This window comes from Melanotaenia boesemani, chromosome 16 (genome assembly GCF_017639745.1).
Source record: "Melanotaenia boesemani isolate fMelBoe1 chromosome 16, fMelBoe1.pri, whole genome shotgun sequence".
NCBI classification, from domain to species: domain Eukaryota; kingdom Metazoa; phylum Chordata; class Actinopteri; order Atheriniformes; family Melanotaeniidae; genus Melanotaenia; species Melanotaenia boesemani.
In genome coordinates, this window is record NC_055697.1 from 23739152 (window position 1) to 23762410 (window position 23259).

The following is a 23259-nucleotide window of genomic DNA, read 5'->3' on the forward strand; positions in this document are numbered from 1 at the left end:
CAGGTAAGCTAACTGCTAAATTTCTAAGCAGCTAATAGTTTACGGATAGAGATATAACAGGAATACCTGTATTTTCAACAGTAGGAGGAAAACTCACAGTTCATCAGTGATGAACTCTCTCATCCTGAGAAAGCAAAAAAGTTATTCCATTAACTGGATTGAACTAAAAGAAAAAAATATTTTGCAGCTGCACATCAGGCAGACTTCCAGCGAATACTCTACTCTTACATAAAGGAACACAAGCAATTAGTCTGCAGACTCCTTTGTGCAAGGATAAAGATCTGTCCTATGATTTGTTACTATTAGTGGTCCCTGGATTGTTTCTTCTGGCAACAAACAGACCCGCATGTCCGACATTGTTTATTTGTAGTCAGTGAGATGGCCAGCACCTGTCGGCACCGATAAAAGCCCAGTGGCACATTATACTGATGCTTTTGAAAATTTATGATTGGAACTGGTTTTCAATTCCTATCCCTAACATCCAGTGAACTAAAGAGAGGAAGTCATGTAGAGCACATCATAGCTCAACATATTCTCACTACCCTTATGTAGAATATTGTATGAAAAGTAAAGTGCAACATTTTATAATTTTGCTAATTATTTCCAGCAACATGAGAGATCAGTGCACCTGTGCAGCGTGTGCTTTGGTTTATCCTGTCTTATTTTGACAGTGACATCAAACTATCAATAATATGCAATTACATGAATGAAGGTTTATGCTATGAGAAGGTTATGAGAAAAAAAGTTCCAATTTCTTGGTAAACTAAGCAAGTTTTGCTCCCTGATAACACAATTTTGTGTGTGCAGGTATCAATTCATCATTAATATCCATACACCCATCCATTTTCTTCCGCTTATCTGGTGACGAGTCGCGGGGGCATCAGCCAAAAAAGGAAAGCCCAGACTTTCCCTTTGCCCAGCCACTTCTTACAGCTTGTCCAGGTGTTCCCATGCCAGCTGAGAAAAATAGTCCCTCGAACATGTATGGCGTCTAACCCGGACCCTCCTCCCAGGGGTACATGCCCGGAACTCCTCACCACAATAAAGTACATTTTACAAGCTTTACAGTCATAATCAGTGAGTCATATTATGCCACATTGGGTTTTACATGAGAGTCTCCCTGCTCCAAGCTCTTTTGAAAGTTTTTTTTTTTTTTTCCTTTTCTTTGTCCTTCTTCTTATTGGCTCCTCTTGGGGTAATTGTAGACATCATGTGAGTTGTCATTTACGGAATGTTTTGTTTTTCTTAAATAAACCCACATATTTACTTTTTCACACCATAGATCATTTAGTTACTAAGTAATGGACAGTTCGGCTGTACAACATGTTTGAAATATGAAGTGAACATTTGTTTTTACGGCCTTATTAACGACTGCAAAATTGGAAGAACTACCAGCCTACACCCACTTTATTTAATAAAAGATTAAAAATCTCAAAAAAGCCATCACATAACATGTAACATATAATTCATTATGTAACCCTTTGTATCGAGCTTGTTCTGAAAACCGGAAGAACTTCAGTCATGGTGCTGATTTGTTTTTAGCTGTATGGCACTGCTTTAAGGAATTGTAGTTTTTATATAAAGCCTCGTTTCCTCTGAGCGGTTCGGTTAGAATGGTCCAGCCAATTCAGGTGAGCGTTCCCACTCCTTGTACGACGACAACAAACTTGACACTACAAACAACAATGGAGGCCAATCAGCAGCTCGGTTTTGTTCTGCTTGGCTTTTGGTCCTTTGTACGAACGACACATGCCGCATTGTACAACCAGACCTTACTGTTGTTTGCAGTAAGATTGTTTTCCTTTTTCGATTATCTTTCCAACGTCCGAATGAATGGCAACATTGGGTTTGTTTTGCATTTGCTTTTGTTGTGGGCAGTGGCATTTTTCTGTCTGCAGATCTATGGATTTCATCATTAGATTCCTGTAGCTCCACCTTAACCATACCATATCGTTTTCCTATGGACCTACAACTGAAGGGGTCCATAAAAGGTGCGGTATGGTTCGGTTGTATGGGCCCCTTTTATAATGGAAACACACAAAATAGTATACCGGACAGCACCAGCCTGAACTGGACCGCTCAGTGGAAAAAGGGCTTAATAGATGCATTTTGCATTGAATTTAGAACACAACAGTGGATTCAGATCTCAGTGATCTAATTGTTAAATGAAAATTTATTTTATTCATATTTGACAGCGCCCCCAGTTGGTGGGTATAAAACATGAACTATTGCATGACAGCTCAGGTCAGGGGACAGCTCTCTATAACAGTTTGTCCCTTGTCTTTAGCCCCTTTTGTTGTTACATCACGAACCTTTAAATATACACTGAGGTCAAGGTTCAAAGGTCAGTTTTTCAAATAAGGAGTCATGTAGAGTTAATGTAGAGTGAATCTTTTAATAATTTTAATGTAATTTATGATTTTATTGTGATCTTTTGTTATTTGTTGCTGGCTTTTACAACTTCTGAATGTTTTCTTTGCACCATCTGTAATCCTTTTAATGTTTTATATAAAGCACTTTGAATTGTTCTGTACGTAAAATGTGCTATGCAAATAAACTTGTCTTGTCTTCATACTGATATATGTTATTGTCCAGATGAAAACCTTTGATGATGTATTTGGTTTAGTGAAAGCCAAAGTTTTTATTTTTCTCATTTGACTGACTTTTAGAGGCCTAGTTTCAGAGAGCACTTGCAAGACCTAGTATACAAAATTAAGTTTTAAGAACTTTAAAGGTGACTCGTTTCAAAATGAGTCACCTTTAAAGTTCACAATGTAGGACATTCATATAAAATTGAAAGAAGGCATGAAATGCTGGATTAAGGGTCAGCACAGTCTTTGAGTTAGTCAGGGTTACATCAAATATGTACACATGCATAGGCTACTATTTCAATAACCATTGGAAAATAACATAAAAAATTAAATGACAAAGCTTTATTGAAGTGAAAATGCAATGAAAAAACTTTTTACATAAGGCAAAAGCATATAGTTTTATTTATCTTGACATGAAACATTTTCAGTATTTGCTTGTGCATAAGTAATTAAATAATGCAGTTCATTGATTCAGTCGAGTGAGGACACCTGAATCAGGAGGCCATTCACTACAAGCACCTCATTGATTGTTCAGCATCCATAATTCCGGTGACTACCAATAACAGTGATTAATTGATAACAGAGTAATAAAATGATATTCTCGTTCACATAAATAAAACAATCCAAGAGTCAGTGGTTTCGTTTCATTCAAAATAATCTGATGATGGAGAACAACACTTTCATAATGTAGCATAGTTAAATCAGTGAAATGATGATAAAAAATATATATTTTTTAAAAAATTATCCTTTTTTTGTTGTTGTTTCAAAACCACAAAAGTCCTGGAGATAACATAACAGAGTGCCACTGCTGATTTCTCATTGCCCTGCAGGGTTCAGGATGTTGTAGGATATGTACAAATATCCACATATTATTTTTTGTAAGAAATCATACCAACCATTTGTGAGAGCAGCCTGCATAGAGCAACATGCTGGAAAGCTTGCTGCTGCTCATGATAGACAGATTCTTGTGAAAACCGTTTTAAGTTTGAACACCAGACAAATTAAACCAGGCATCCCAAGACTGCATAAACTTATTGTCGCTCCAATGCTTACTCGATATGAACGTTCTGTTTTCGGTTCTGACTTATTGATAAGGTGGGTTTTATTAATCTTTCTTCTTGATCAATGGTCATTTCAGGTAATATTGCCCCTAGCAAGCAGATGTTGTGACTATGTGACATTGTCCAGGTGGTTTGGTCTGCTTGAGTAAAGTGCACTGTGAAAGCATTCCCCACCCAATTCCCCCAAGTCTCTAGGACTACCCTGGTGTGATTGTGCCCTTACACAGACTGGGTCCAAGTGGTCCATGTTGCCACAAGGAGTTACAATTCAAACCGTATTTTTCATTGCACCTCGAACCATGTTAATACAAGACATTTTACATTCATGAAATGACACACATTAACATACACAAACTTTATCATTTACTGCTTTCTAAAATCGGGTTAGCAGGTTGTCACTAAAGAAAAATAATCTGACCCAATGATCTAGACAAGGAACATTAAATTTCCTGAAGGAAGTACAAGCCAATATAAATTATCTTATAATCATATAGAATTATTTGTTTTACTCTGGTTACTTTGCTGTATGTGAGTTTTTATGTTTGAGATTCCTTATAAACAGAAATTTAGGAATAAGTCATGTACAAAAAACCCATTCCACTCACATGAATATGGTTGTTTGTCCTCAGTGGAAGTATAGGAGGTCTTGGCACACAGACATTTTTTCTGCTTTCCCTATCATAACTGAGACACACACTCAGTCATGTTCACGTCAACTCACTGTTGGTAGCATAGCGGAGTCTGCAGGGGGCAAGCTGACACACACACGCACATCTCACATCACATTCTAACACAGAAATGCACTTTATGGACAGGCTGTCTGGGGAAAGGTGCGAACAAGATATTTTGTGGCCTTTTTCATAGAGCTACTGCACTTCGCTAATAAATCTGCATCCACATATACACACAAGTAAGTATAACTATTGGTATAAGGAAATTCATCGGTATAATGCATTTCCTAACCCCTTATGCTGACATTAACCATCATAATGAGGCCAAACCCAAATCTTTACCCTGACATAAACATAACTCTAATCTTAGCCCTAAAACCAAGGTCTGTAAGGAAAGTGAGGACAATGCAAATATTCTTCACTTTCCCTAAATATTCTTCCTTTAATAGGTCCAGAACACAAACTGGTTTGCATAAAGACGGTTGCATAAGTGCACGCACACACACACACATACATCTACACAGGGCCCTGAGAGACAGGTTTCACTCTGCTGTAAAGGGATGAATCCCTGACAGCAACCGTGTCACACAGTAAGAGACCCCTATTTCTGCCACCCAGAGGGAGGGCAGGAGAGACGGACACCAGGAAGCTAGAAAAGATAAAGTTGCCTCTGTTTTTCTTGCTGTGGTACAGTATATCAGCAGTGTGAGATCTCTATCTTTCTAGTACCAAACTGTGAAAAATTTAACTATTTTTCTCAAATGATGTGCAACCCCAAAAGTAATTTCCTGTTCTCAAGTCTTTATACAACTGCCCATGTGTCCCTGAATAGAAAACCTGCTTATCAATAAAGAGAGCAGGCACTATGAAAGACCAGAATGTAGAGTGGAAGACTTTTAAAGGGTCTGCTCTTCTGCAAAGGCAACATATGAAGCTGACAGAATGAATGGGAAACTCAAACACCCTCACTTATTCGGTTGAACAGCAGAGCTGACAACATCCACAAACAGCAGCTCTCCGGAGACTTTGCACAGTGTGTTTATGAGTGTATTTTAGATGTGTGAGCCCAAAGTTGTGATTCACATGTATGATGACGAATCTTATCTTGTGCAACTGTACCAAGATGTTTTAATTTAAGTTACACTTAAGTGCAAAAATGACTCAAGTATTTATTTTTTCAATCAAATTTGCAACTAACACTTAAACTGAAAAAAAAAAAATCTGATTCTTCCTAAACGACATAACTGTAATCATTTAATAGTTTTGTTTTCTCATCTTTGAAGTTAAACATATTTTTAAATAAATCTGGACACCAGGTCGGATTAGAAAGTTTGGTGAGATGTATACTCTGGTTCTCATGATATACATTAGAATTTTTAATTAAGTTCACTGGAAGTACAAAATTATGTGTTTTATTACTTTTTTCTTCAACCACAAAAACATTTTCAGAGCAGACTTTGTCTGTTCCAGTGCTCTCCAGCTTTCATAGTGCAGCCTGCAGGATTATTTACAGTTATTCTGGAAAGATTGCTTGTTTTGAGTTTTTGAACATTATTTAATTAAAATCTGTTTTGTTGTGATGGAATTATTTTACACCACTCTTAATGACTGTTATCACTTGGCATTCAACTTTTTGATAGAGGCCTAAAATATAGGAACAGGGCACATTGGGTTAAGATTTATGTGTGTGTGTGTGTGTGTGTGTGTGTGTGTGTGTGTGTGTGTGTGTGTGTGTGTGTGTGTGTGTGTGTGTGTGTGTGTGTGTGTGTGTGCATAAACATGTACAGTTAGAGTACATTGGATGTGTTAGCTTCATGACCAGCTGTGGCCTCATCATCACTAACCTGGACTACACTCTGTGTGCATGCACATAAACACTGTGGTGTCTGCCTGTACAGTAAAACCCTGTCAGTCAAAGAGTTATTTTAACATTTACATATTAAAATAGTGTCCATCATGACAGAAAACAAAGCAAAAGTCCATCTGCTAGAACAATGACATTGTCTTTTTCACATAGAATGCTTAGTTCTTACTAATGACAACAATTTGATCATCTCACTCCTGATGATCCACTTCGAATACTTTATTATTCTTTATTTCATTATTTGCTATATTTTTGCTATATATTTACATTTAATACCTCTGAAAATGCTTGTTACTAAATGGGATTTAAATTTTTTTTACAAGAACAGATGATTCTAGATAAAAAAAAAAATTAAAAAAAAATTTTTAGCTCCAAATGGTACAGTCAGCTTTTAAATATATTTATTACTTTTCCTATAAAACAACACAATTGACAAAGCATTTAAACAAACGTAAATAGATAACTTTAGGTCTTAACTTTAACTTTTTTTTTTTTTTTTTTTACTTTGCTTTGGAACCAAACATTTCCTGAAAGAAAACTTGGTTATTGTGTGGCAATCATTCATCAGATCACTTAGGCTGTCATTTCCAAGGCATCACATTTTGTCATTTTACAAAGCTGTTAGTGTCTCTTAGATATGTAGAAAGTGTCTTTTGACGTTTGTGCTGTAATCTAGTACAGCTGCAGCATTTTACACATGAAGCAGATAGTGATCTATTAATATAAAACAATGTCAGTAGAAGGAGGTTGGATGGTTAATGGTGGAATTCATTCTACAGATTTTGGTTTGGTTTGTCTAAAACCATTCTTGTTTCCATTTTGTAAGCCTGCACTTTAACCAAAGACCCAATAGGATACAGTGTGATGGCAGCGGTCCTGAAAAGTTTAAATTCATGCTGTGTTTGGACTGAAACTGGGCTCAGCTATAAGAAGCAGCAATATTTAAAACATTATTAAGAATTGAGTGAACTTTAGGGTCTGATAATACTTATCAGTATGAGTTTCAGCCTGCAAATTCTTGCATTTAATTTAATGCCAGCTATCTGTCCCGCTGTTAATGTAGTAATGTTTATTTGTGCAAAATGTAACTTTTTTACCCAGTTGTCTATCTTCTTAAACATTATCTTCTTTTTTTTTTTTTTTTTTTGTATGTAGTATTCTATAAGAATTTGATCACGATTCACAAAAAAAAATAAAAAATAAAAACTAGCTATGAATTTGTTTTGGCTTCAGTTTGTGTGTGTCACAATGTACATCCTCCTGGGAGAAACAGTGACCCATGGCAACTGGCTGACACTGACTCTTGCAGGTATGTGTAGTAAATTAAGCCTCTTTACTTGGATGAAAATCACCCACTTATAAAAAGAGGTGTCATCTTCCAGGTGACTCTAGTGCCAAACATTTATATCTTGGCTTTATAAAAAGCATAACCAAGCTAGAAATATGTAGCCTGTCGGACTGAAGGCAATAAGAAAGACGTGACATCCTCCCATTTTAAAAGCAGTCTTCCTCTTTCAAGCCATCCCACTCTCCGATTGGTATAACAGGTAATTAGTGGTGTGTTGTGGCCTTAGGGAGTTGAGGAACGAGGAAAAGGTGGGTGAGGAGGGAGACAGTGAGTAAGAGAGATTTCTGATTACCTGACAAGTTGGGGCTGGAAAGGCTACACTTAGCCCATTAAAGATTTTTTCTTCAGCATGACATTTGAGAGCAGCTGTGAAGCCGCGCGCCACCTTGCCATTTCCCCATACACTGGGCATCCATTTAGGGACATGGATGGAGAGAGAAAGAGTTAGAGAGAGGGGCCAGCAGGCCATCACAGCAGCACAAATGGATTTCATTCACCAAGGTGAACTGTAGTAGTCTGATAAATGCACTTCCTTGAATGTCAGCAAATGTCACCCAAGAAGCCATTTGCCACCGTTTTAATAGCTTCTGCAGACTTACAGAGGGAGTGACAGAAAGTAAGACGTATGAGAAGAGAGAAGGAAGACGATGAGTCACATGAACTGAGTGGCAAACAAAGAGAAGCGACTAACAAATGTACACGAACAGCAAGGCACGCAAAACAACAGAGGGATTAAGGCAGAGAGAAAGAACTGATGAGAACCAGTTGGGCTTTTGTCACTTCCACATGATTAAGCAATTAGCCATTTGAGATGTCTCCAACAAGGTGGTGCAACTCCACAGAAGTGGCAGTTCATAACAAATCTCTCTGCTGCTTTCCCTCCCTTCACTTTTCTCGTTGAACTTTCCAAGTTATTGTACTTGTTCTGCACCAGTATATTAATCTACCTATGAATTTATTTATAGTTTTTGGCTGCATGTCTGTTTGCCTTTTTTTCCTGTTTGCGCACATGCATACACAACACACACACAATCAGCCGTGTCTGTTGAAGCGAGAGTTGACATCATTAAGTGTAATGTGAGAACTTGCTGGTACAGTTGAAGCCTCTGCTTCCTGAGAGCTGTCACACAAAGCCTGGGTCAAACACACACACACACACACACACACACACACACACACACACACACGAATATCAAGACTTTTCAGCAGGCACAGTTTTGTTGAATGTGTTGGTTTAGCATATAAAAGAAAGACACTCTAATTAGTGTCAGTTAGCAGCTGAAAATGTGCAAGCACTAGTTAGTTCTGTAGCGTCATGAGCTTCTGATTCTTCAGCCTTCCCATCATCTGGACTTTCATTCCTGCTGACAAGCCTTTTGACATGTTCTTTGAACCAATAACAGATCAATTGAGAAAGTTTTTCTTTTTTTCTGCCTCCTTTTCATTTATATAACATTTAATCCTGCTGATTTCTTTGCCTTTCACTTTAATTTTCTAACTCATTATGAGACCTTTTTATGTTGTTGCACAACTTTTTCATTGACTTTATGCTTATGGACACCCTCACTTTACATGCTTGGGGTATGAACAAATACTGTGTGCAGTTGTGTGCATGGGTGTCTGTGTGTGTGTGTGTGTGTGTGTGTGTGTGTGTGTGTGTGTGTGTGTGTGTGTGTGTGTGTGTGTGTGTGTGTGTGTGTGTGTGTGTGTACAGGTTGTTTTGACTGCATGAGGACAACGCTCGCTGCAGCCAATCCTAATCCCCCATTCATTTCCACAAGCAGTTGCTAAGGTTACAAATTACCTTTGGAGCTGGTAAGTGGTTTCTTTTATGACACTGGACGCCCTAATCCATTTACTGAATACATATTTCATTTAGGATTAGCACAACAACGGATACAGTTGTTCTTAGACTATTTCGAATCCAGCTCTGTGTTTTGTTCATGCTCATCAGGCACACCGTTTGCCTATCAACTCTGACTCTAATTTAAAATAACTAAATAAATTTATAAATCTGCTTTTTCCCTTTAGCCTGTTCTTTCTTCTTCATCATAGTATTGCAGCGGGAAAGTCTGAGGGAAGTGAAACTCAATCAAATAGGCATTGTTAGATGAGCAAGGATGAGGCTACTATCTGGCAAACAATCAATAAGACCACGTTATTCTCTCTTTCAGCTTTCTGTGATGTGTTCAAAGTTTTTCTTTTTACAGATTTACCAATGCAGACTCTTTCACTTCTTTTATCTGTCACACACTTATTGGACCATTTTGAATACAAATTAAAGAGGGAACTTTTATGTTTCTCGGGAACTGAATTTTGTTATTGAAATTGATAAATTCTTTTGACATTATAGCAGGTGGTTAAAACACTGACCGAGTTTATTTTATGACCATGATCTCAAACTCTATAACAAACCTACCTTGTCCCATTACCACCAGTTTAAGGTTTATAGGGATCCAACTATTAACAAAAAGTGCAAATACATATTTAATAATTTGCTCAAAGAAATAACAAAGCACTAATATATCTACACAAAGATAACACATAAAGTTGTTAAAAATATATATGTTTTTACCAAAGCAAAGAAGCTTTAAAATTCTAAAGCTGAATAGTGCATATACCACAACACATTTTAAAAACAAGAACAAATGATTAAACACAACTGAAGGAGGATTAATAAAAAGAAGTGAGTTCAGATTTATGTAACAGGAAGTGTCAGTCACAATGACTGCTGCTTCTGCATGTTTCGCTTTGCTTATAGGAACAGCTGACACAATTTCCAGACAGGCAGAGCCATTTTAAACATCACATGTTGATTTTCTTGTCTTTGTTAGGGCTCTATCAGCCTCAGAGGCTTTTGGGTGAGACTGTTAAAGCTCAACCTGCTGGAAATAAACGACGGATCACTTTCTTTACATCTTGCCTGGACTTGAATGTTCCTATTCACTTGTTTTTAAGATTACAGTACAGTTTGTTATTGACTTGACTTTGCTATTGGAATTTACACCTGAAACTGCAGGGCAGGCTGACAGAAAGTTGAGATGAGCTCTGAAAACAGAAATGATGATATTCCCTCTTCCTCATTCTCTTATCCTTTCCTTGTTTTCTGTGTCTGAGCCGAGTTTCTTTAGACATAAGACTTTTCATGGTTGAATTTATAACCGTCTAATTCTAGCAGCTTCAAAGCAATCAGATGATATGATCTCATTTGATATCTAAACTACTTGCTTAACTGACTATAAAACTTTGGATAATTAGCTGCTACTGCATGACTGACTGACTGACTGACTGACTGGCTGCCTGTCTGCCTGCCAAGCTATCAGACTGACTGACTGTTGAGGCTTAGTCCTGCAATGTGGTGAGATCATCATCACTGGCAAACAAAACAAAAGACTGATGGGAAGAGGCCACCTATATGTGTGTGAGTGTGTCTAAGTGTTTGATGGCTTTATTCCTGTATCAACACCTTTCTCTCTGTGGATGAGTCAGTAGGCCAAGCTTGACCATCGTCCTCTCTCATCTCTCTCTATCACACCACGCACAAGAAATCAAATAGTTCTCAACTCACACACACACACACACACACACACACACACACACACACACACACACACACACACACACACACACACACACACACACATATATATACACGTATGAATGTGGACTTGAGGGTGAAGTGGTGCTTAGAAGGAATGAACTTAGGGTCAAAGTGAAGAGAGACAAGAGAGGGGATAATAACACTTCTGGGGGACTCCCTGTTTTAGTTTCTGCATTGTATAAATAGTTCTGGTGACTAATTCTGGTGTGTCATACCCGAGCATCCCCTCTAAACTATTCAAACTTACTATTTACAGTCAAATATCCTTTTTATATTCTCCAAAGATGACTTTCCTCTCCTGTCTTCAAGCATGAGGAGTGAGATAAAGTAACAATAAGAGTGGAGCCCTTGTTAGGAGGAACAAATGGTGGAAGGGATTTAGCGAAACACCCAGCTGTCTACCTGTTTGTCTGATAGAAAGAAAGTGAGTTTTTTTAGTGTAATACAGAGCCAAGCTACTCTCCTCGGAGATGCCTACTGAATGTGTCTTTGTGTGTACATATGTGTGTGTGTGTACTCTCCTTGCTAGCTAGGTCTCGGGGGCACCATGGTGAGGAAGAGATAGGCAGAAAACCAAAATTCCACTCTCCCGCCTCTAGTATAGATGTTTTACGTGAAGACAAAGTGAAAGGGAGAGGATGAGAGACATGGTGAAAGACAGAAGGTAGCAATAAAACACACTTCTAAACCAATGAAAGGCCCTACTGCCCTTTACTTTACTCCTGTTGTTCTTTTTTCTGTTGTTTTTGGTTAGATTTATTTCAATCACCTGTTTTGAGGATATGTGTTTTCTGCTTACCCCTTTGCCTATCTTCTAACCTGTCTTCTGCTTCAAACGAATACTCAAGTTATTGTTGTTTGGTCTAGGTCACCTCATTTATGAGCTTCTCTCTTCAAATTTAGTCCAAGGGCTCATCCTCATGAATATAAATAGTTCACAACGTCTATGTACTACATTTTTATGGCATCAAAAAAGCTATGAGAGTCATCAATGCTCATTTGCATCAGAAACATTTTGTTCAAAAGATATAAAAGAGTCCAATTTGACCTTAAAATCCCATGACAGATCCTACCCATTACTTGCTTTTGTATTTTGTACAAGATTTCAAGGTTACATTAAACTGCTTGATAATTATAATTATATATCAGTTGGTATGATGTGCCAATTAAATGCAAAATTTGAACATAGTCCAATTAAAGTGAAAAAAAAAATACTCTTTTTTAAAAACTCTTCCAATGCCTGATTTATTTAGAATAGAAAAAGCTGATACTGCAGAATATTGATAAGTTCTACTGTCATATAGACTACAAGTGCTACCTTAATTACAAGATGGCCAGTTTTAGCCACACAAAAATAAACAAAATTTCCAAAATGTGTATTTTAGTGAAGTTAAAGGAAAAATGACACCAAATTAGTTTTAAAATATGTTTTATTGATCTTTTAGTAACACATTAGCATTTCTAGTCTGTTAGAATAAAATTCCTTTTTTCATATGTAGAGAAACAAATCACAAATTCTTATTTAAAAATTAATCCCATGCAAAAAGAATTCATGAACTTACATTAAATAACTCCTGTACAAAACAGAATAGAAAGTCTTTTTCAAATATATGTTATCTGTGAGGCTGTAATGATTAGTAATTCACTTGGTTTCTTAAAGGAATAATCTACATCATATAAAGACGTGACTTCCATAAAGCATACTTTTTTTTTATTACAAAAGAAAAAACCGTAAATTGGTCAAAGGAATGAGCAGCGATGCAGTGGCAATTAAAATGGTTGATAACCCACCTGACCTGCAGGAGGTTATACCTAATGACATATTAATAATTATCTTGGTAAAATTAAATGACATAAAAAAATCTAAATTTATTTCTTCTTAACAGCTTACATCATTGTGATACTACTTGAATGTAGTTTATTCACGGAAACAATCAGGAAACTTAACTCTTGAGATGGCTAACTGACTTCTTTCTGAAAGTGAAATAATTTGTGATCAATTATAAATAACATACTGGGGACATGAAAGGTAGTTTTCCTTTGTTATAATGGTTTATAATTAGTATTATTGCCTATATTGCCTATAATCTTGCTTTTGATTAATTTATTTACGTCATTAAACATAAAACCTTGAGAAAATCTCGCCAAAAACACGGATAAACTGCAACAGCCTTGAACATTAAGTCTTAGTGTGTGGATATAAATAGATACGAGACTTCACAAGTCCAAACACAAAAGCTTTCTCATGGAGTCGAGAAGGGATGCAAAGTGCTAAACTCACCAGTGACGTGGTGATATTGGTGGGTTTTCCTGCCGGGGGAAGATTTAATAAACGCAGAAAAACAAACAGAGTCTGTGCTGTGACGGGTTTGCTGCGGGGTGAGGACGGTGGCACTCTGGACACATCCTCCTCTAGGAAGGATGCAGAGTTGTGGAAAAAGAAAAAAAAAGCAAACAGGAGCCATGGACGGGTGTCTTTAACCCCGCCGTGAACCCACGACCTTACCTTCCGACTACTTCCCATTACCTCTGCACGACATTTAGCCCACATACCGAAGAGCGCACACACGCACACGCAGCATTGTGTGGAACTGTTTGGAAGGTTGGACGGGAGCAGAGAGGGCGGCCGCGTGCTGTTCATGGAAGGGTCGAAAGAATGAAAACCACCGTGTTCACAGGGCAATTACAAAGAGACTTGGGCGCTAGTCTGTGAAGCCACAGTCAAATGAAAATGCTGCTGAAGCAAAGAGGCTGTGCGTTTTTTGTTTTTATTTTATTTTTTTTTGTTTTGTTTTTTAGCCTGCATAAAAGGCATCTTCTCTAGTTTAAAAGACAAATGAGATAGCAAAACAGAAAACATTCAGTTAATGAAGTGTTACATACATATATATATGTGTGTGTGTGTGTGTGTGTGTGTGTGTGTGTGTGTGTGTGTGTGTGCGTGTGTGTGTGTGTGTGTGTGTGTGCGTGTAATCTTGCCTTAGGTGTAATTAGCCTTCTGAGTCTACAAACACACTATCTCCGTCCCAATTGTCTTTGTATATTGTGTCTGCTAATAGACACTAAAAGGACTTTCGATTCACAAAAATCTTTACCGGCTATCTCACGAGGAATTTAAATTTATTTATATGTATTTTTAAATAATGCCTTTTGATACCTTTTCCTCACAAGCATCTGGAAAGATAACACTGAAGCTAAAGGTCGCGATTTCTTAAGGAGTGAAATGAAGCGGTCACAAGAGAGATGGCGGAGGGCAGATCCACAACTACAGCTGCCATGCATGAATGTTTGATAAGCGGGCGGGATAATGGCTCCTTAAATCAGTCAAACATAAACATCTCCATCACGCTCTGACATCTGCCATCCAAAGCTAATAATCTAAACATGAATAATGAATGAAGAGTAATAATTAAGTTGAAATATCACAATCATATTGCAAAGATGGATGTGGGTCAAGTTTACGTCTCTTTATCGTTTAATAATATTGAGGCTACTAATGATTTGCTTGATGATTATATCACTTCAGTTTTTTTCTTGTGTTTTTTGAGTGTGTAAATTGAACAGAAGAGATTGCATGTTAGATGTAGGCTCCGTTTGGTCCAGCTGCGTGTTTGTGTGCGTGCGTGTGTGTGTGCGTGTGTGTGTGTGTATAAGGGCCCAGTGAAAACATTACGGTTTCAGCAGGGAATGGGTATGCGTGTGAGTTATAAACCTGGTATACAAACCACTGATACTGGAGAAGTCAATCAGGATGATGTTAAAGCAGATTTGCCTACCACAATCAATTCAAATCCTCCTACAAAGACGAACTGACAGAAATATGTTAATGACAATAATAATGATGATTTAGCTTCAACTTGAATTTCTTAAACTGAAAAAAAGAAAGAAGAAGAAGAAGAAGAAAAAAAAAAACAGATTGGTGAATGAACGGTTTTCTTTATCCCAATAAAAAGTTGATCAAGCACAGCCAACTTTTACGCTTCACTTTTTATGATTTAAAAATTAAATATTTCCAAATATTGATACAAATATCTGCAGTGAGTACTATAATAATAATAATAATAATAATAATAATAATAATATTAATAATAATAATAATAATAATAATAATAATAATAATAATAATAATAATAATAATAATAATGATAATGATAATAATAATAATAAGCATATCAAGTGGTTTTATGTCGCCCTTCTTCGTGGGTCACACTCCTGCTGACCTGTCCATGTTCTCTTGGACATTAGCTATTGATCAAGCGAGCCAAACGGAGATTCAGACATAAATCAGACTAGACGGGGCTGTTCAGCCGTGAGTAAGCTAACCGGCTTCTCGACCGACGCTTCCCAGCGTTCCTGTAAGCTACAAATACTATAATATCCAGTTCTATGGCAGTTCCGGTCCTCACCTCTGATTGGCTGCCGAGTCAAACCCGCTGAAGTACTCACCAAATTCACACCTGAGACAACATATACAATTGGTCACACTCGTCCATCTGTTGCTTAGTAACCAATTAATTAGAGAAGCTAGAAAAGCATTCAGGCAGATCAATCATTAAAATAGTGACGTGATATATTTTAATACAGACTGGGTTTCAAACACAAATTAACTCTTGAAAAATCAGAAACGATTTCTCCAGAGGTTACATTAAACTTAAATCCCTAAAGGATACAATAAATAGCCTTTATAAGGTATCCAAATATAGAAATGTTTTAAACGAATGGACTTTTTTGATAGAAGCTTTGACTAAAAAAAATCCTAGCATAGCATATCCTGGTCTACTGAAAGGTAGTATCTTAACCTCAGGTTTTAAAATGTCTCAGACTTTTTAGGGCTCTCATAACCTTCCAAATGAACTTCCACAAGGTTGTGAAAATAAAATTGTTTTGTAGCTTATTAAAGTAGCTATGTGTCATGAATATTAATATCTTTTAAATGTTTCAGGAAGAAGAGAACAATGTCTGCAGGCTCATTTCACAAATTCTCTTCGAAGTTCAGCATCTTAAATGTTATTGTTGGCAGCAGAATTTTAATGAAGGGCTGTCTAAAATTGAAAGCACTTTGTTAAGCTGATTGTGGCCTTTAGACATCAGCATATATGCTCATGATAAACCCTTTCTGTCACTGCTATTGAGAAAAAGCATGAGAAAATTGTCCAACAAGCCTAAGTTTTCAACAGTGCTTCCACTTTTTCAGTCTTCCTGTCTGTGACGGGCATGAATTGTTCTCCTGAACAATGATCACAGCCGCTCAGGCCAACAATCCCATACACACTGAGCTGATATGACATGGCCCACCTTTTTTACACTTCATGTCTGTCTTCAACTTGACTTGGGGGATAAACGGGAAATTGAGTGGAGTTATGTCAACAGTTGCAGTCAAGGACAAGAGGGACAAGGAGGAGGCAAGGTTGTTATGCAAACACAACTCAAATCAAAATATGAGAAAACTGCAGGATCATAACACTGCAGACATACATTTACAGGGAGGGGAAAGGAAGCATTTGATCTATTTATCAATCAGGTTATTTAATTAGACACAAGAAGACTTGGTGAAACTATTTATCTGTCAAGAAGCTTTAGTGCTGCTCGTCATGACAAGAGTAAAATGGGTATGACAAGCTGCTACTGAGTGTTAACACAAGTCTGGGGGCTGGATCACCTCCCTGGCACCAAAAAAAGTCTGGCACCAAATTGTTATAATGGCCATGTGAGATCTATTTATGCTTATTATTCCTATACATACCGTTAAGTGGACTGCATTTGCATATTTAAACTTGAGATTATAAATTATTCAAAGTATTAAATGTAAAATGACTGACAGCACGGCCCATTTCACTCTTATGTTATAAAATACCAGAAAGGATAGCATGTTAAGCATTCTGTGAATGTTTGGCAGGGAACCCTGAATAAAGATTTATATTTAGGCCTACCTTTGAAATGTTGTAATGATAATCTGCGAAACAGCTAAATTAGAAGTACTTGGGCAAAATATGCTCCAACTACCTAAAACTTGGTAAATGTATGAGTAAATGGGGTACTAGTCACTTATCAGATCCCCATGTACTATCTCTATTGTTAAAATGCATGATTCAAAAGCGGAAAGAAGCTAAGGTACAATAGCATGATACCCTTGCACAAAGATAATCACATTGTTGTCAAGTAAATAAAAGAAACTAGAATAAATTTGAAAGACTAGCTCAAATAGATCAGTAAATATACATATACTACAAAATCAGGGTTGAGAGTAAGTGCCTAAATAAATCTACTTCGTTCCTTTTCAATACTGATTTACTGTAGTATTTGTGTGTATTGCAGTGTGTGATGTTTTTCACTCACAAACAGCCTCGTGATCCCTTCCACGATATCACTAGCTCATAAATAGGAGGGTGTTTCACTACTGAAATGTTAAAATGGAAAGGGTCAGCTGTGGAGCGTGTGGCCAGCCCATGAGTGTCTGAGCTTGGGTTAAAAGGGACTCTGTGGCCAGAGAGTTGAGTAGCCTCGACTGTATGCATGCTGTCTGTGGTACGAGAATCTCCCACATTAACAAGCTTTGAGAGCAATATGCCAGCTACAGTAATTACAGCTTGTCTGCTCCTGTGACACCGGGCTAAATGACCATCTCCACAGTCCCCATCTGCGCGTAAGAACCCGGGCGCTTAATCAGCCTCCAAAGCCAAAACAGCCATGTTTTTTGGGGGTGGTGTTGGTGTGACTCTGGCCTTTGTGCTGGTTCTCCATCCAGCAGAATTCAGTGGATATTTTACACATCCAACTTCAACTGACTGATGCACAACCATTCTTCGGGGGCTGAAAGTTGAAATTAAAGTTTTATAAAAGTTGTTTTTTTCCCTCTCAATGTGTTTATTTTTATTTTTTTTATTTTTTTTAGAAAGAATAGAGCTTGAAAGACGAGCGTCATAGCTTGGGGAAATACATCAGATATGCACCAATTTTATGTGCTTCTTTCTGCATCTCCTTATCTAAATTAGTCAATATACCTGGAAGAGTGAGCACGCGGCTTCCCCCGGCGCTGCTGCTCCGTGTCACAGACGACTGTGACGTTAAAATGAAAAGATGGGCATTTAACTTGGAGTTATGTGAAATAATAGATTTTACAGAAGGCCAAATTATTCTTATATTTTGTTTCTTAAAATATATTTATTTACTTATTTTGTTTTCTATAAAGGATAAGGAAACCAAACTTTGCGTAACAAGGTGCCAGCAGCTGGGACTGTGCCACTTTGTCACCTGCTGGCGGATGTAGATTTATTGATGAATCCTTTTCTCGAGCGATAACATACTGTGGAACAGCTTTCTACTTTTCAGCTCCTGTAAATAAGAGGATGATATTTGCTGTTTGGATAAGGAAATAGTGAAGAGGGAAAGTTTGATTTATCAAATTGCACGTTGAGACGTATGGCGCAACGACAGCCTTCTGTCATTGAAGTGAGTAGGAGCCACTAAAATTATTGAGTTGAAACTGAAAAGTGATTTTGTATTTTTCTGTTTAAAATCCTTCATGAAATTCGATGGGAGCCACCTGTTTTCGGAACGATCACTTGCGGAAAGAAAGCCTACATGAGCCTAATTGATTTTTAAGTGGTGTCTCTGTGGTTTAGAAGCGTAGGAGGAGTGTCCACTTTAGGGATCTGCCAAACTCCTCCAGTTTGTACCTGAATTGAGGGGCAGTGATGTGTTGCTGATGCGGCTCAACAAGCCACATTGGGGGGCAGACGAAGGGGTGAGCAGAGGGGCCCAGAGTCCGATCTATGGTCAGTGCTCTAGTAAGGGATGAAGGTTGATTATTAATAAACTTCTGTAAAGCTGATATATCAAGCCTTGTTAATCAAACAATGAAAGATGTTTCAAGTGTGTGGTTTGATTTGCGTTTGCGTGGCCCTGACACACCCCTGTTCCCTAAGTCTCGAACATGATCGTAGTTTTGGTGATTAGACACCTTTTTCTATTAAATTTCAATTTCAAGGCAAGTGACTCTGAAGGTCTGCATTACAATGTGTTAATCTGCAGCGCAATAATAGAAAGTGCTGTGCGAAATTTAAGCGAAATTTTAAGAAAAATGGACATCACGCACCTCATTCAACACACATGTTCGCGTGCACACACGCACGCACATGGCATGCAGGCATGCATCACAGACCCGGACCTGGAGAGAAAAAGCACCTCTCCTGAGTGAACGGAAGAAAATGGGATGGGGGAGAGGGAGGCCAGCTTGCAGCTCCACTCTTCCAGAGTCTCACACACAAGATCCGGGCGCACGGCTCCATTGAGTACGAGGAGGCTTTTGCAGGGAGGTTCATTAGAAGTAACGAGTTGACACAAGGTAAATCTTAATGTTGAGGCGCCTTTCTCTACCGGCCCGGGGAGGAGCCCTCATTAACTGTCGCTAACAACCCGTGTAAATACACTGATTGGACAGCTCCGATACAAGCTCCCAGCCCTGCCAGGAAGTCCCCCTAATGAGACCACACAATAAAAACAATAAAAGAAAAGAAGGAGGGAGAGGGAGAGAGGGAGAGAGATGTTAAAACTTTTGTAAAAGCTCTGCTATTAAAATTGGCGCCACATTTACTACCATTGTAACAACACTTGCGTAAAAAAGCTGCATTGATTTCTTCTTGACTTTTGTTTTGAATTTCTCTAATATCAAACTAAGGCATAGAGTCATTTTGGGTCTGCAAACGTACAGACTTTTAACTTATTGTACAAATACTAATTTAGAAAATTGTTTAAGTTTGAATGGGGTGAAATAATAATTTTGTTATCATTTTTATATACACGTAATTTTGATTTGTATTAGACTGATATATTTATACAAAATGGTATGGCAATTACCAGAGTGTAAAATACACTGCAAAAAATATTAAACAATTCGGCATTTTTATCCATTCCCCAAAACAGGCAGAATATTGTTAACTGTACAAGGGTGGGTCATAAATTTATGGCACTGCCCTTTTTTCAAATACCTAAGCCTCTTCTGATAACAAATGATGCTATGTGTAGAAAAATTGCACTCATTGAGAATTTTCGTTTATAAAAGTTATAATCTAAACAGATCAAATTATCTTGTCTCACACATTTTCTGGGGAAAAAACAAAAAACAAAAAACAAAAACAAAACATAGACATTCAAATTGGTTTTGCCTAAATCCAGTGCTTCGGCTAATGAGTTGCTCAGACTGACATTTTTTACAGCGTGGACTCTCCGCATCCTGGACTGGCCAGAGTGGGATGGATGGGATTTTGCTCCCCGTCCCGACAGCATCAAACATCAGCTTTGTAAAGGCACCGTATATGTGCGTTGCTCGGTGGGGGGAAAGGCAAAAGAGAAAAACAATTCGTTGAAAACTACTTTTGTTTCCAGAGAAAGAAACGTGTTCTTTAAACTAGTGTCCTGTCGGATGAGTCGTTTAATTTCTTAAAACGGTAAAATACGTGTATGCGGTACAAATAATAGTCATCTAACTGGAAACATCAGCTTACAGGGGACGGAACTTACTGAAGCCGCTTATGAATTTCCATCTGGATGTTGGACAATCCTAACAATGAAATAGCAGCTGAGCGAGTGCACCTTCACTTCCAAGCTCAAATGGGGGCAGTTTGTGGACGACATCCTGCATTTATTGAAGAAGACGAAAAAAAGAGCCAAAAATTACTGAGGAAAAATACCAGTAATAAGTTTTCTTAAATGAAGTCGCTTCAATTGAGGCTAAATGTTCTCAAAAGTATAACAGGCAACTCACTTTGAAGAATAATAAAAAATAGACATTTTTTTTCGATACATACCCCTTATAAGTCCTTGTCTTCTCGCTTGTGGAGTTGAGCTGAATCCAGGATGGAGCAGCAGCACATGAGCCTCTCCTCTGTTTGCCAGAGAGGGGGGTGTGCTGCCTTTTCTGGCCAGCCTCTGCCAAACCGGGGTCAACGAGGGAGCAAAAAATAAAACAAGATCCTTTCTTTCGTGCCTTCTTTCTCTATTCCTCTTACCTATAACAGTCAACACCTTTTTCTTTCTTTCTCTCATCCGGTCCCCTTCTCTCTCTCACTCCCGTATATGACGTAACATCAGCTTTGTTTATTTGCTCCCCTTATTGGAACAAACTGATAACGGCATCAACTTATTAAATGCCAATTATCAGCATTGTAATTCAGGTTTTATCATGTGTTATACAATGTGTGCCAAAAGAACTGAAGGAATCAAATAATAACTCTTGAGGAGACTGTTTTACACGAAAATGAACAACTTAACTTAAATAAAACAAAGTTTTACATTGTTTTTCAAAATGATTCATCACGAAGAAGACTTCACAGAAAATTAAATGGGGCAGCAAAGCAAAACCACAATTGTCTGTTTGTGCTTGACCAACACATTTCTAATGTTGGAGCATACAAAATGCTGTTTGTGTTGTCTGTCTGGAGGTTTAGGCTGTAAGTAAACGGAGAAGACGTTAAATGCTCCTAGTGCATTCAGAGCTCCAGTCCCCCGCTGCTAGGAACATTCAGCAAGCTCTCGGATAAACACACAATTACGGCAGGTGAATAAACTTGTTTGGGGGGTGTTAATTACATGCTTAACGTAAACAAAAGCCATGTAAAAGAATGTGAATTACCAGTGGCTTTCCTCCCAGAATCCCCCATTCAGGTTTTACATTTCACCTCCAGTTTCTAGAAGTGATTTCCGAATTGCCTGCGAGGGCAACTCCCAAACAAGTAACCTCCAAAACATAATGCTGGATAATACCTGCAGCCTCGGCTTGAATTGTGGTCACTTAAATTAGTGCACCCAGTCAGATATAGGAGGCTTTGCATATTGGGAGCAATCCTGCTAAGCCTCCACTCTCAACTTATAGTGCCGGGGTCGTTTGTGCATGTGTGCGTGAGAGAGAGAGAAAGGGGAGAGGGGTTATAGGCTAGGAGGTTAGTTTTAACACCAGCATGAAAATACCAGTCTTTACTTCCAGTCCACAGAGCTTTCCAATGGGACCAATTCAAGTGCCACTTGGAATTAGTCCTCCTGAGTTTCGTGTAACAGCACAGTGGACAGGTTTGATCCCATATACTGCCCTACCCCCCAGACAAACATAACACCCAAAGGTAAGGCGCAAACCAAACGTCTGATCCTGAAGATCATAACGACCCCGTTTTTTTAAATTACACACACCTCGAGGCACGGACGCTGGCACAACAAGCGTGCATCATCTTATATGCACGCACTGAAGTTCTCTTTGTACAAAAAAAACCTGTGCGTAAAAGTGCGCAAATATTTGCAATATAATTGCACGATGGAAGCCACATGTTTTAGTGTGCCATTTAAGGGTTAAATGATAAACAGGTGACTATACATGCATGCGGAGTCTACTTACTGTCCCTCCAAGCTTGAAGTCGGCGGTCTATCTGTCCAGCTCCGGAGAATGTGCAAATCGGAGAGAGAGAAGGAAAAGTTTTGAATTCCTGAATGAATTTGGAGAAAGGCAGCTTAGGATCATTATGTCAGCTTTATTGAGGGTGGATTAAGCGAAGTCTAGATGTTACGCCTTGTACATGGCTATTTTACAATGTGAGCACTGTTCGTTTTAGAGTGGACTCACAGTATTTTAACACCCTATAAGCCCTGTCTAAATATGAAGCCGTTTTAGCCATAAACATGAAAATCATACCGCCTTGGCTACCGCTGTAAGCCGAATCCTATGACTGGATGTGAACATTGATCATGTCCTTACCACTAGATCAAATACATGAAAACTGCTTTTATGTCTCCAAGAAGCTTTCATGTTACCATTTCATTGTAATTCCAATACTAGCCTAATGGGTTTAATAAGGAGGCTGGACTATTTAAAAAAAAAAAATCTGATAAACTCTTAAAAAGACAATGCCACCGACAATTTAGGTTTCCAAATAATATATCTGTGTTAAAGCACCAGCGATGCGCATCGATATCAATTCGGAACAATAAAATTTGTAGTATGGAGAGAAAAGCAGTGGGCAGGGGGCCAGAGCTGCACTCAGATTCCCGGAGGCAGGGCCGGGGACAGCAGTAGGGGGAGCGCCATCACACTGCAGCATATACTCGGACGAGCACCACCCAACAAAATGTGACCACACA

General features: G+C 38.2%; 1 long non-coding RNA gene across 1 annotated transcript; it reads right to left on the reverse strand.

Annotated features, from left to right (window-relative positions):
* Nucleotides 1-15239: 15239 nt before the first annotated feature.
* On the reverse strand, nucleotides 15240-21057 carry LOC121655067. The gene is made up of 3 exons (XR_006013075.1): nucleotides 20943-21057; nucleotides 20341-20770; nucleotides 15240-19613 (listed from the first exon to the last, which is right to left on the reverse strand). It is a non-coding gene; the product is annotated as an uncharacterized LOC121655067 (long non-coding RNA).
* Between the last annotated feature and the right edge of the window lie 2202 nt (nucleotides 21058-23259).